The sequence below is a fragment of the Lipotes vexillifer genome, unplaced genomic scaffold (assembly GCF_000442215.2).
Source record: "Lipotes vexillifer unplaced genomic scaffold, Lipotes_vexillifer_v1.1 scaffold7, whole genome shotgun sequence".
Taxonomy (NCBI): domain Eukaryota; kingdom Metazoa; phylum Chordata; class Mammalia; order Artiodactyla; family Lipotidae; genus Lipotes; species Lipotes vexillifer.
In genome coordinates this window covers 3988371-4002254 of record NW_006792683.1, presented here as the reverse complement: position 1 = coordinate 4002254, position 13884 = coordinate 3988371, and the positions used below count along the sequence as shown (strand labels likewise).

Genomic DNA, 13884 nt, shown 5'->3' with positions numbered 1-13884 from the left:
CAGGAATGCAAGCTCTACATTGCCAGGTTTTTCAGTTTTAAAAGTAGAAACCTGAAATGTCCTGATTTTTAAATGTTGGTAACTTTAAATACTCTAAATTCTAACAATAGCTATTTCATGGGGTGACCACAAAGATTAAATGGGTTCATAAATAAAAAGATCTTAGAATAGTACCTGACACCTTGTGTCACCTGTACATCATCATTGTCTGCATCCCCATCTTCACGTCCACCTTCTCTCCTACTTCTGCATTACTGAGAGCTGCTAAAAAAAAGTAACAGTAAAGCATCCAGGCTACTCCATGCTTCCAGAGTCACAAAACACATAATGAGACAAAAGGGAATATCAGACATTTTTCAAGCCACGGAACCCTTTCTTCGACAAATGCTTACATGGAAACCTGGTATGTAAGAAAGATTAATTTGGATGTGTTCTGTTTGAAGTGTTTATGGGAAACTGAATAGAGCAGTGGTTCTTCAACTATAGTTTAGGTCAGAATCACTTAGAAGGCTTATTAAAAGCACAGATTTCTGGGCCCTAACCCTCAGAGTTTCTTTGTCAGTGGGTCTGGGATGGGCCCAAGAATTTTCTCTTCTAACAAGTTCCCAAGAGATGCTGCTGTTGCTCGTGGTGTTCTAGGGGGACCACATTGAGAACTATGCTTAGAGGTTACATGTTTTACATCAAGAGACTTGCTTTGAAAGGAAAAGAATCTGAGGAGGTGTGTTACTTCTCAGCCAGGGCTGTGGCCGTCCCCTCTTCCTTGGATGCCTGTTGACCAGAATGTGTTCAGTGGTCTTGACAAAGCCTGGTCCACTGGCCAGCAGCATCAGCATCACCTGGAGCTTTTTAGAAATTCAAGTTCAAGGGCCCCATTCCAGACCTGCTGAACCAGAATCTCTTGGGAGCCCAGGATCTGTGTTTTTTAAAAGCTTTCTGGTTGATTCTTTTTTTTTTTTTGTGGTACGCAGGCCTCTCAGTGTTGTGGCCTCTCCCGTTGCGGAGCACAGGCTCCGGACGCGCAGGCCCAGCGGCCATGGCTCACGGGCCCAGCCGCTCTGCGACATGTGGGATCTTCCCGGACCGGGGCACGAACCCGCATCCCCTGCATCGGCAGGCGGACTCTCAACCACTGCGCCACCAGGGAAGCCCCTGGTTGATTCTTTTACGTGCCAAAGTTTGAGAACTGCTGGCCCTACTCAGGAGTTGGGAACAGCTTACAAAACGCCCGTGGGTAGAACTCTGTTCACCACTTCCACGACTTGGCCTCCACCACTGTCTACCCCTCAGAGCCGCGCTTGTGTTAAATGAACGGCCCTGACTCCCCCAGGAGCTGCCATGGCCTTCACTGTTCTGGTGTCACTGGCTAAACTGCTGCATCGGTTCACAACTTAATTTCAAAAAATGATTCAAATTGTAGGAAATGAGATGGGATGACAAGCCAGTTATGTAGAGAGGGTGATGAATTAAATTTTAGAAATATTATTTGTGGTTGATGGCTGCAAATTTAGGGCAAAAGGAAACTAACATCGTTTATTAGTCTAACATATGCCAGATGCTTTACTAGGCCCCATTTAGTTCTCATAACAGCAAAGAGAATTACCACTGCAAAGCAGGTAAGGGTATCTTCATTTGCAAGAAGAGGAATCAAGTAGGAATTGGCAGAGGCAGGATTTGAACCCAGGTATTTATGGCACTAAAGTCTCTGCTCTCGGCACTCTGAGCTCCCGCAGCCCTTAATCTCCTCCTTAGGCTGAGCACTTACAATCTGTAACCACAGAATTTTTCCTGCTGTATTTGGCAGGACCTATCTAATAAATACCTAATGTATAGTACGATGTGTCACAAATAGGCAGCACTGACTACTGTAGCAAAAACATTCCTAAATATCAGGGCTTTTGAAATTACTTCTATATTTTATAAATTTTAAACGTGTTTCTGAGTATAATAATTCAGTTAAAATTACTTTTCAGGAACATTAACCTAACTGCCAACCAAAAGCTAGGAATAATTTGGTGGATTCTGACCTGAATTTAAATATCTGTTTGTATATGGACTCATGAGCCGGGCCAGAATTTTTAAAACATATAGCAATAAGTTCAAACCAGGAATAATGCATACTTTCTTATGTGGGACATAATTTTCATTCACCCTGCAGACATGTGTTGTTGGACTTACACAGTGTACTTAAAATCTTTTCTTTTGTTGCCAACATTTTTAATTTGAATAAGCTTTCCACACCAAATAACTGGTTTTTAGATCTTTCCTTAAAATTTGGAAGATTTGGGAACACTGAGCTTCCGTCCCTAATGGCCACAATGACCTGGAGCAGAGACTCCCCTCTCTAGTGTGCTCTGTGGCACCTTCATGTGGTATATCCAGCTTGCTTTACTTGTAGGCCACATTTTCCTGGCCCCTAAAACATCTGGGTTTGGGACCCCTACTTTAAACAATGCCTAGGCTATTACAAGGAATCACATTCCCTCTAATAATTTTGTCATCCAGAATTCTGAAATCAGAATTATTAGTGATTTATGTATTCTTTTTATGTACATTTGTTTCGGGAGCACTTCTTTATATGTGATAGGAAAGATATTGTGCTCATTACCTAATCACTCAGGAAACATGTGTCTTTGAGGAATTGAAATGGAAAAATAAAGAGCCCGTAGATGCAATAAAATTTGAACTTGAGTTTATCTATGAGAACCAAGTACAATTAGGAGAAAAATTCTTAAATGGTAATTTTTATGAGTAAGAAACAACATGGTGTAGTGGAAGAAAGGAACAACAATTTGGGATACTTTTGTTCTGGGACTAATTAGTTTTATAAGTTCAGTAACTTCAGTAGATCTTGATTTCATCTGTAAATTAAGACTGAATGACCTAACCCTTCCAGGTATGGAAGTTACGGTTTTCTTAAATTTGGAAATACATGGTCATTCTGAAGGAAAAATCTACCTTCATCTATCTTTGGGTATTAGCAGGTGCACCAGTCAGAAACTTGAGCAGACAGTAGAGTTAATACAAGTAGATGAGTTAACATTTCCCCCCCAATCCAAATCCCATCCAGCAGTTACTTGCCAGTGGCTTGATGTGTCAGCCCAGGTCCTCTGACCTGAACAAATACTCATTGGGGAGTGAACTGCATCCAGGTACTTTTCTGTTTCTTTCTGAATTGGACCTCAGGATGCCCTCCGCTACTTACTTTCACTATTGGGTTTTTAGATAGAAGTGAAATAAGAGTAAATAAGGGGTTTCTTTTAAATGCGGGTTAAAGGTGAGAATGTCACACAGCACTACTTAAGCTATTTGTCCCTGCTGCTCCAGGCAATACCTGGCATCCTTTTCCTACCTCTTCTCTCAGAAATAATAGAAAGAGAGAAGTCAGAAGCACTTCCCACTTCTAAAGGTTTGCCAACCCAGTTATGCCGTAGGTTTTAAGATTAGTGTTTAAAATCCTTTTCAGTGAGGAACTCACCACCCAATTTACAAACCTATGTGTATAAGTGCATCTTCTCCATCTTCATCTTCCAAAGAGTCTTCCTTGCCTCTTACTTTCAATTCCTCAACAACAAACACACGGTTGCCCCTATGCCAGGGACACTCTTCCTCCCTCTCTTCAAATCATCCCAGTGACGAATTGTGACAATACTAAAAGTGGGACAACTAGACATATGTGCCTCTAGTGTGACACAACAGGAAGCACACTGCATCGCCCATGAAGGGCTCTTGCCAAGCAAATTGAACTTGAATGTAATTAGGACTTTAGATCCAGCTACATGCTTATAGGAAAAACAGAGGGTAGAGGAACAAGTGAAACAGTACCATGAGGAGGGAAGCAGCGGAGCCCAGAGTGGGATATTCTGCCAGACAAACGACCCAGCAAATGAACAGCATGAAAAGGAGAGGAAGGCGAACTGTTATTGCTCAAAAGAGACTTATGGGTCATAGCAGCTAATTACAATGCATGGTCCTGTTTTAGATGCTGATCAAAGAAACCAACTACAAAAACACATTTTTGCAATTTTTGAGGAAATTTGAATATGAACCATGCATTTAAATTCTTATTAATTTTGCTAGGTGTGATAATGGCAGTGTGGTTATACATGCTTTTTAAATGTCTTTTCTGTTAGAGATACATATGGAAGTATCAATATTTTCCGGTGAAATAACATAATGTCCGAGATTTGCATTAAAATACACAGTGGAGAAGGGTGGTAAAATACACTGGTTAGTTCCTTGTCCTTTAGGTCTTGACTTAACGTTACCTCCTTGGGCATCCTTGGCCAGAGCGGGTGTTTGCCCCATCCCATTATTTTTGATCATGTTGTTTATTTCACAGCATTTATCATAAGCAGTAATTAAGAGTTTGTGTTTATTTACTTATTGTCCTTCTTGCCCCCAGACTGTAGACTCCAGAAAGACAGGGACCATCTCTGGTTCACCACTGTATACTCAGAAACTAGCACACTGTGTGGTACTTGGTAGGCAGTCAGTGAATATATATCAAAAGAATAAATGAAAGAAAATCTGATTTCATACAATGTTTGCATTTCAGTGTTTCCAAATTTGGACTTGCACTGTAGTTTGTTATAGTCTATTGTAAATGTCTAAAGCCTCTTTGCTTACCTTTTTTTGGTGAGGGTGGGGAGAGACAGTAAGTGCTGCCTAAGCTTTTGTACTTAAGAACTCAAATATGAGATAAATATGGATACTTTAAGTAGTAGTCTCTTTAATAGTGGGCACCTTGTCGTTAAGCATTGAAGGTGGAGCAAAAACTTTATTGTTAAATCATTGACCCATTAGTCCTTTCCATATATGTGATAAACATGTCTTTACAACACGTACCTATCATACCTTTGTATCTCGCACTTTCTCCACTCCTCAGTGCTTTCATGAGAACCCTGCTGCTCTTACCTTTGTTCTCACTTTCCTACAGGAGTGTGAATTCCTGTTAGAGTTTAGGAAGAGGACTTTTTAGGCTCCTAAAGAACTATGTCATCCTAAGTTTAACACGGTGTAGCTTTTAAAAAGCCCCAGTCTCCTTAAGAGTCTAAACGGTCTAACTGTATCTGTTGTATCGAAATGAGTGACCGGTTTGTAAATTGTTTCAGTCTAGTTCTTTCACTTAACCCCAAAGTGTTTAGTTTGGATGCTACCCAGTAGTTACTCGTTAAAGTACTACACAGAACAGAAACCTTTTTTTCAGCCAGGTAGCTAGTTTCCTTTGTTAATGGATTATTACATTATGTCTTTGTCTTCAGGTAATTACTGTAGGTATTCCAGTTTTGACCGTGTTTTTAAGCTGCATGTACACAGAAACTAAGTGTGGAATATTCAAAAAATTTTTAAATGTTTTTTTGTTATGGAAAATTTCAACCGTATACAGAAGTAGAATAGTGTAATTAATTAATTTCATGTAACCATCACTCACCTTCAACTCCCATCAGCTTCATATGTGGATCTTAGCTATAAAATGTGATAAATATAAGAAGTTAATTCATTTTAAGAATATAAGAACTGGATTAATTCTAAAAATGTCAGTGTATCTGTTGATATATCTACATGTATCTCAATTTTAGTAGAGTTTGTTTTAATAACGAACACCACATCTATTACGTAATTTTCTATTTAACATAACCTCCCAGCTAGCTGAGCTTGTAAAAGGCATGTCTTTCCTATCAGGTGAGATTTTAAAGTACGCAGATTTGATTTGTAAATCCCAGTTTAACTGCAATTAAAGGAATCTTTTAAAAACTCAGTTTTATTTTTGTGTTTATAAATTTGAACTGTCATGTATCTTGTTGCTTTAAACCAACCCAAGAGTGTATATAGTTCTCTTTTTTTCAATACCGGTGCCTTATCTATTTTGTTTACTATTTGAGGTATATCCTTTATCTTAAAACATAATGAATAATTTTGAAGTAAGTTAATGGACTGACAAAAAGTAACTGAATTGGGCTTATACTTATTTATCTAATTTTCTTGAGAAATATAGGCAGTATGTTGTATCTTAGAAAGAACTTAGGCTTCAGAATGATAGGGACCTGGGTTTGAAGCCTCTCCGCTACTTACTAAGTTCATTCATTCAACAGATATTCATTGCATACCTCCTATGTGCTCTACACACATAAGCTCATTTTTTGACATGGGAAGTATATACATCAATATATATACATCAGTGCACAAAACAAACAGGGTAAATCCTCTAGTTGTACCCGCATTTTAGTCGGGGAGACAGACAATATAAAAGTAACTAAATAAACATTTGACAAAAGTCCAGATAGTAGTAAGTACTGTGAAAAAAGTCAAGGAAGGAGAGTGAGGATGGGGAATCAGGAGAAGGTGGTACTTTGGATGGAGCAGTCAGGGTGGCATCAGAGCAAAAGCCTGATAAAAAAAAAATCCAGGTGGATGTTACCCCCACCAACCTTGTGTATATTTTAGGTAAAACTATTTCAAGCAGAGGGTGCAGCAAGTACACATGCTCTCACACAGAAGCAGGCTTCACATTTTCTAGGAATAACAAGGTAGTCTGTGGCAGCACAGGGCCTGGAGTAGATGGTAGGAAATGAGCGTGGAGAGGTACGGGGATTTGAGAGGCTGGTAGGCCTTGGTGTAGAAGAGTTTGGATTTGTTCTAATCTAAAGGCAGTTTTCATCAAGGGAGGGGCATGATCTAATTTGTGCTTTGACAAGCTCCCTGTGGCTGCTCTTTGGAAGACTAGCAGGTGGGGGTCAGGCTAGGAGCCTGTTACCAGGCAGTGGGAGAGTTGGTCTGCATTACAGAGGTGGCGGTGGAGGCGCTGGCACAGGGACTGGATAATGTGTGGGGTGTGGGGAGAGGAGAAGGCGCAGATGCCAGTGAGGGAAAAGGCAATTAAGAAGGAAATACTTTTAAGAAGTTACATAAGAGGAAAACTGAAAATGGCCCAGTGGCTTTGGCAGGATAGAGGCCGTTGTTGGCCTCGACGAGAGCAGTTTCGGGAGAGGGTTGGGGATGAAAGTCTGATTGGAGGGGTTCGCAGAGCGGGCGGGAGGTGAGCAGTGGAGGCGGTGAGCAGGGCGGTGTCAAAGCGCATAGACAGGACAGAGCAGACACGTGGGAGAGTGGCGGGGCCGAGGAAAGATCTTGTGTTAGTCTAGTTTTGCTTTTCATATTGGAGATGGCATGGTGTCTGCTACTAGGAAAGTTCCGCTAGAGAGGAGTCAGCTGCTGGGTACCAGAGAGCCTCAGTGGAGGAGCGGAGTCCTTGAGTCAGCGGCCGATAGGGGAGCCGCAGGCAGTGCTGGTTGCTTCCACTGGAGACAGAAGCAAAGTAAGAGGCCGTTAAGGGCCGAGAGGGAGAAGGGGGATGTTGACAATTTGATTAGAGAGGAGAAGGCATGAAACAGTCTCCAAAAAGATAGGAGAGAGAATTATCTAGAGAAGTGTAGGATTGCCAGGCAGTGCCCTGGGCCCATTTGAAATGAATGTTTCTGTGTTCAGAGAGAGTCCAGATTTAGCCAGTTATGTAGAAACTTAGGGGAAGTGAAGAGCTGGATTTAACCAGGACTGGGATTTGGCCCGGCCCGGACCATGATGGGAGACAGGAGCAAGCCGGCCGAGAGGCCGCAGAGTGATCCAGGGTTGGTCTGAGGCGCCCAGCCTGGGGAGAGAGGGCACTGAGAGCATGCGGAGGGTTGGGTGCCGAACCCATAGTGGCTCAGACTCTGTGATTGTCCTCCTGCTACAGACAAGGCTCCGGGTGGTCAGGCAACGTGCCCACCAGGAAGGGGTACACAGAGTTCAGCTCTTGGCATTCAGCCTTTGAAACCACTGCACTGATATTGTTTGGGTCACTTGAGTAGAGGTGGAGAGAACAGGAAACTGGGGACTAGAATCTTCCAAAAGCGAAGAGGACTAACTCCTTGGGCCAGAGATGAGCACTACAAGGAGAGTGGCGCGATGGTACCTGCTGGTTGCGCTTCTCAGGGAGCGCGGCGGGGGTGGTGGTCGAGAAGCAAACGGGACTCACCTCACCTCGGGACAGCTTGGCACGTGGTGCAGGGGAGAGAACATGGCGCCAGTGGAGGGGCTGTCATGGAAGTAGTATCCTAGTAGTATCCTCAGAGGTTTCACAGAAGGTGAAAGGAAGCTTTTGCAGAAGACCCTGGACACACAGCTTGTGAGTTTCGGAGGCAGAGTCTGGGCACATGGGGCTGGAGAGCCATGCGGGAGTGAGGTGCCTGGTGATGATGGACGGACAGCCTGGGAGGCTTAGCTTATGCGATGAGAGGAGACGGGTAATTGGGGATGTCCAGTGAGGCCATCAGCCTTGCTTTCCTCTGAGCAGTCATGTCTGCTCTATGATAGGCCCCTCCTGGGGTTTGCCTTTTCTGCACCTTGCCGCAGCGAGGTAGACAGTATTGAGCCTGGGAGGGGCGGCCCCACCAAGAACCCAGCGGTCCTTGCTTCCCTCTCGTAGAGTGCGCGGTCCTGCAATTACTTGGATTAATTGTACACGTGAGCAAGTCATGTGGCCTTCCCAAGCCTCAGTGTTGTCACCTGTAAAACGGAGATACGTCCAGGCTTGCAGGTATTTAAGATTTAGAGATAATGTATGTGTAGAACCCCAGTAGGGTCTGGGGATATAGCAGATGCTTCATGACATTTCCCCCCAATATGTACATAGAAAGGTATATATATATATAAAATGCTTGGGTCATTTGTTGGGTTTTCTCCCCCACTAGATGAATGCTGTGGGAATTGTGTGATCCCAATCTCTGTTTATAATGTTGAGGTTTTCATGCTGTCCATTTTGTTCTGAGATATATATGATAAAATGTATTTCTAGCGGTCTTATCCGCAGTAAAGTCATATTGATTTTTGTGTAGCATATAATGAAATAGAAAATAATCTCCTGGTGTCTATTCTGTATTATTCACAGAAAACAATTTCTAAAGAACAAGTCTGCATTTGTACAATATAAATGCCTTATCTTGTTTACTTGACATAAACTGTCATTTTTGAATTCAGAACAGAGGTAAAAATCGCAGTTAAGGGCTTCCCTGGTGGCACAGTGGTTGAGAGTCCTCCTGCCAATGCAGGAGACACGGGTTCGTGCCCCGGTCTAGGAAGATCCCACATGCCGCGGAGCAACTAGGCCCGTGAGCCATGGCCGCTGAGCCTGCGTGTCCAGAGCCTGTGCTCCGCACGGGAGAGGCCACAACAGTGAGAGGCCCACGTACCGCAAAAAAAAAAAAAAAATCGCAGTTAATTGTTGTCCTTCTTTAACATAATATGGCTCAACCTGAAAAGCTTTTTGGTTTGCAGGTAAAACATTTCTGAAATAAACCTTATATTTTTGCCAGATACTTTAAGGAAACTTGGTAGCACTGAAATAGAGTGAAACTGTTTTTGTCAGTTTAGAAAGTTAATAATTTTGTTAACAGTGATTTATACTGTAGCTAAAAAGCTCTTGGTAGTTTCCCAAATCTTAAAGCTAACTGACCTTGCATTTGAACCCAGCTGTAATGTAAACATTTTCTTGAGATGGTGAGGGCTAGGGCCAGACAATCTGGAGGATATTAGTGGTATTCTGTTTGAGGGAAGTTGGAATCCCCAGATAATTCTCAGGAGCCCTTTTTTAGGTCAGAAGCTGTCTTAGACATTGTATATTTCTTAATTCTTTCTTGGTCTTGTTAATAATGCATACTATTCCTCTTGGAAATCTAATTAGTAAAAGACATATCTTACGCTGAAGTAGGACGGTAAATGTAGTTTTATCTGGTAGTTTTTCTACCCTTTCCACATTATTTAGTTGCTAAAAAAATATAGTATTCAGGCTACCGAGCTTGAGGTTACTACCCTACTACCTTTAAAAATTCTTACTTCTTAGTATTCGGTTACTTATCCAAAATATTTTGTTCAAAACTAAAATCTACACCAACTCCCTTTGACAGCTCCCCCCTTTTATATAAAAAAAAAGATTTCCAAGATGTACTGAGCAGTGTTTTTCCAACTTCAGGTCATGACTCATTAATGATTGTTAAATCAGGTTAGTGGGCTGAAAACAGCATTAAAGTTTTTTTAAATAGAATTCGTCACTCATAGAGAGGTTAGGTATTGTCTCATGACACTTTTGTTGTACTTACACATAGATGTGTGTGTCTATGTATAAGTATGAAAATGTAAAGTATTTTTTACTATGGGCCGCTGTCAAAGTCTGGAAACATACTACAGAGAATATTTCAGGTAAAGGTTTTATAGTCTTTCTATGCAAGTTTACATTTTAAAATCTTGAGTTTTCAGCTAAATGGTCGATACTGTTGTTAGTTGAATATTTTAGCAGTTTAAAAGACAGCAAAGTTTTCTGTTTTTTACAAGTGATTTTTATTTTCTAATTCTGACATCATCATATGATCAGAAGCCGAAATGCCAGAGCTAAGCAAAAACCATGCTTCTCTTAATTCAAGAAACATTTAAGGATCTCATGCCAGGTAATAGACATATTTGAACTATATAAGGTACAGTTTTCCATCTCCAAGAAATCACAATCAAATTTTTGTCAAGCCTATGTTGAAATATATATGTGTTCATATTTGTTTTATTTTTTCTCTTTAAAAATGGTGACCTCTTAATAAATTCAGCATTCAAACTCAAAGGAATTTTTAAAAGGACTATTTGCCCCTGGAACCTTGTCAGATTTCTCCAGGCTCTAATTGAGTACTTCTTCCTGCTTGAATTTTTTTCTGCTTATTAAATAAACTATCATTGAACTAATGTTAATTGTTAAATGGTTTGGACTAGGTTTGTATTGGGGTCCTAATATGGTAATATGGTAGATATCTTTATTGCTTTTTCTGGAATCAGGGGAGGACCGATTTGTGAGTTTTAAACTTGTGCGATTTTTCCATTGTGATATTTGTACTATCTAATCTCATCCTTAATTTCTCCAAACGTCTCTTTCCTCTTCAGTAGGCTGTAAATGATAATCAAGTTGTACTGCAAATATCAAGCAGATGCCTCAGTATCTAATTTAAAATAATCTAATACTCAAATCCCCAAGACATTACAAATGACAGTGTGCTGATTAGTAAGAGGGGGGCTTGGTGTTTTTACATCAAGTACCTTTTGGATAAAAGTACAACATAACTGAGATTATAACTGAGCCAGGCAATTAAGACTTGATTGTTGACTCAAAACAATTGTACTCTGTCCTCAAATAATCGCTTTTTAAAGCAGATGGCTAGCAATCCCTTGATCATGGTTTATTACTTAGTTATTCATGTTTCAATGTGTATTTTGACTACTTACTGCCAATTTTATGTACTGGAACTTATAAAAGGTATTCTGTTTTAAAGCAGTGTTACAGAATAATAATGCTACTCCTTGAAGCATTAAGAAACCACTAGGAGTTCATTTTATCTCAGCCATATATCACTTTAGAGAAAACAAAAGCAGATTACAGTTCATAATTGGAGCACTGTATTGGTCTGCCATAAATAATAGGTTTATCAGAAAACTTGTGTCTCCTAGCTTATACATTTAAACCACTTAGGAACATTAGGTTCTTTTAATATGTATAATCTTCTATATAAGATTTCTGGTCAGCCTACCAAACAGTTAATTTCCCCATACTATCTTTATTAAAAGTTTTCTGTTTCTATGTGAGTATACACAAATCATTAAAATGAGCAGCTATGTTTAAATCCTATTATGATTATGACAGAAATCTCCAATAGCAAAAGAGTTCAAGTCGAAGGCTGACATTTTATATCCATGATTTATGGTGTGTGAACAAAAATAGAGTCACAGGAGCAGAGTATCAGATGTAATTGAAAATTGCTTTGTGTCACATCTTAAGTAATAATATATGGTTTATGTGTCTGTTTATTAACCTTTTTGTCATGGGTTTTGTGTGTATATGTCATGAAAATGGACCCCTGTGTACTTTGGAGGAGGGCTTTGTTTATTATCTGTAATCTGTAATGTTACTTGCATGAAAACTAATGCTAATTTTAATTTTTCCAGTGTTTACCACATCTTTATGTTGAAAGCAGTCAAAAGGAGATTAATTATTTTCTTCTGACTTTATTTTTGAAGTTAATAATTACTGTGTCTGCTGTATAGTAAAAACAAGTCTTTTCTTTTTTTCCATCCACCTCTAGTTGTCACATTAGTCCCCAGTTGTCTTGATGTTCATCCTGAATTAAATACCATAGTTGATGCATGGTGACACCTTTTTTTTCTTTTTAGTGAAAGGGCTACTTGATTGATTGATTAACTGATTTTTAATTTATTTATTTATTTATTTATTTTTGGCTGCGTCGTTGCTGTGTGTGGGCTTTCTCTAGTTGCGGCAAGCGGGGGCTACTCTTCGTTGCAGTGCGCAGGCTTCTTATTGCAGTGGTTTCTCTTGTTGCAGAGCACGGGTTCTAGGTGTGTGGGCTTAAGCAGTTGTGGCTCACGGGCTCTAGAACACAGGCTCAGTAGTTGTGGCGCACGAACTTAGTTGCTCCGCAGCATGTGGAATCTTCCCGGACCAGGGCTCGAACCCATGTCGCTCGCGCTGGCAGGCGGATTCTTAACCACTGTGCCACCGGGAAAGTCCGATACATATTTTTTAAGGAATACCTTCCTGCTTTAGATATAAACAAAACATGGACTCTGTTCCCCAATTTTTTGGATTCACTGTACAAATAGTGCTGTAGTTGACAGTCCATTGAATTTGAATAAATGGAAAAAGAATTAAATTTTTGCACACATGATTGACTCTTTTTTGTGTGTGTGTGTGTGTGTGTTACGCGGGCCTCTCACTGTTGTGGCCTCTCCCATTGCAGAGCACAGGCTCCGGACGTGCAGGCTCAGCAGCCATGGCTCACGGGCCTAGCAACTCCGCGGCATGTGGGATCTTCCCGGACTGGGGCACGAGCCCGTGTCCCCTGCATCGGCAGGCGGACTCTCAACCACTGCGCCACCAGTGAAGCCCATGATTGACTCTTTATACAAAAACCAAGGTTAGATATCTTGAATAAGAAATTTATAGAGCTAACATTTGAAGTGAAGTAATAGCGAAACTTTATTTTCATTTCGAAAATAAAGGACCATTCCAAGGTATAAAGTATATTTCATACTTGAATTTTATGAAATTTGATAGAAACATTAAAACGAGGACAGTTGAACTATGCAGTTCACAATATTTAGGCTATAATTTTATTTAAAAAATTATTTTTGAGCAGCCTCATACCATTAAAAAGAGAACGTTCAGCCGTTTGCCTGTCAACATGAGTAAGTATGAGTATCTCATCCTTAGACAGTGTTTATTACTTACTGTTTTGTATCTGGTGCCAGGATGTTTGAGAGGCAAGGAGAAATGGAGAGCCAAAGCTGACTTTTTTTGTACACGAAGTTTGTTTCATTTTGTGCTGACTTGATGAGAAAATATGTTGGTATAAAAACATTGAAGAAAGTGACAGTTCTCTGCTAGTGTGTTCTGATTTTAAAGTACATCTGAGCAGTCTGAGCGTTTTGTCCTGTCAGGAAGCCAGTGTGACTTAGTGTCTGTGCTTCGTTTATCATTGAGGAGTTTGAAATTTCCTGCCTATCAAACCATAACAAACACAGAAGTCAAGCATGTAGGTCATTCACACAGCTTCATGGGACTACATCTTCCCTTTTCTCTTTAACCTTTCTCAACACCAAGCTTGTTCCTTTTGGTGGAAGTTAAGAGTTCACTCTCTTGGTGGTGACCTTATAAGTGATCAAATGTTCTTTAAAAATCTATTCAGGTTTTTTTTTTTCTTAAATATGCACAACATTAAAGAAAAATTGGAAAGTAGAAAAGAAAAACACCCATAACCTCACTACCCCAGTGCAACTATCTATGCTTTTGGTGAGGCA

General features: G+C 40.4%; 1 protein-coding gene across 1 annotated transcript in view; it reads left to right on the top strand.

Moving 5' to 3' along the window:
- The window catches only part of TAF3 (TATA-box binding protein associated factor 3), a 152912-nt gene that overhangs the window by 79335 nt on the left and 59693 nt on the right, over positions 1 to 13884 (top strand). The gene's annotated exons all lie outside the window — the stretch shown is intronic.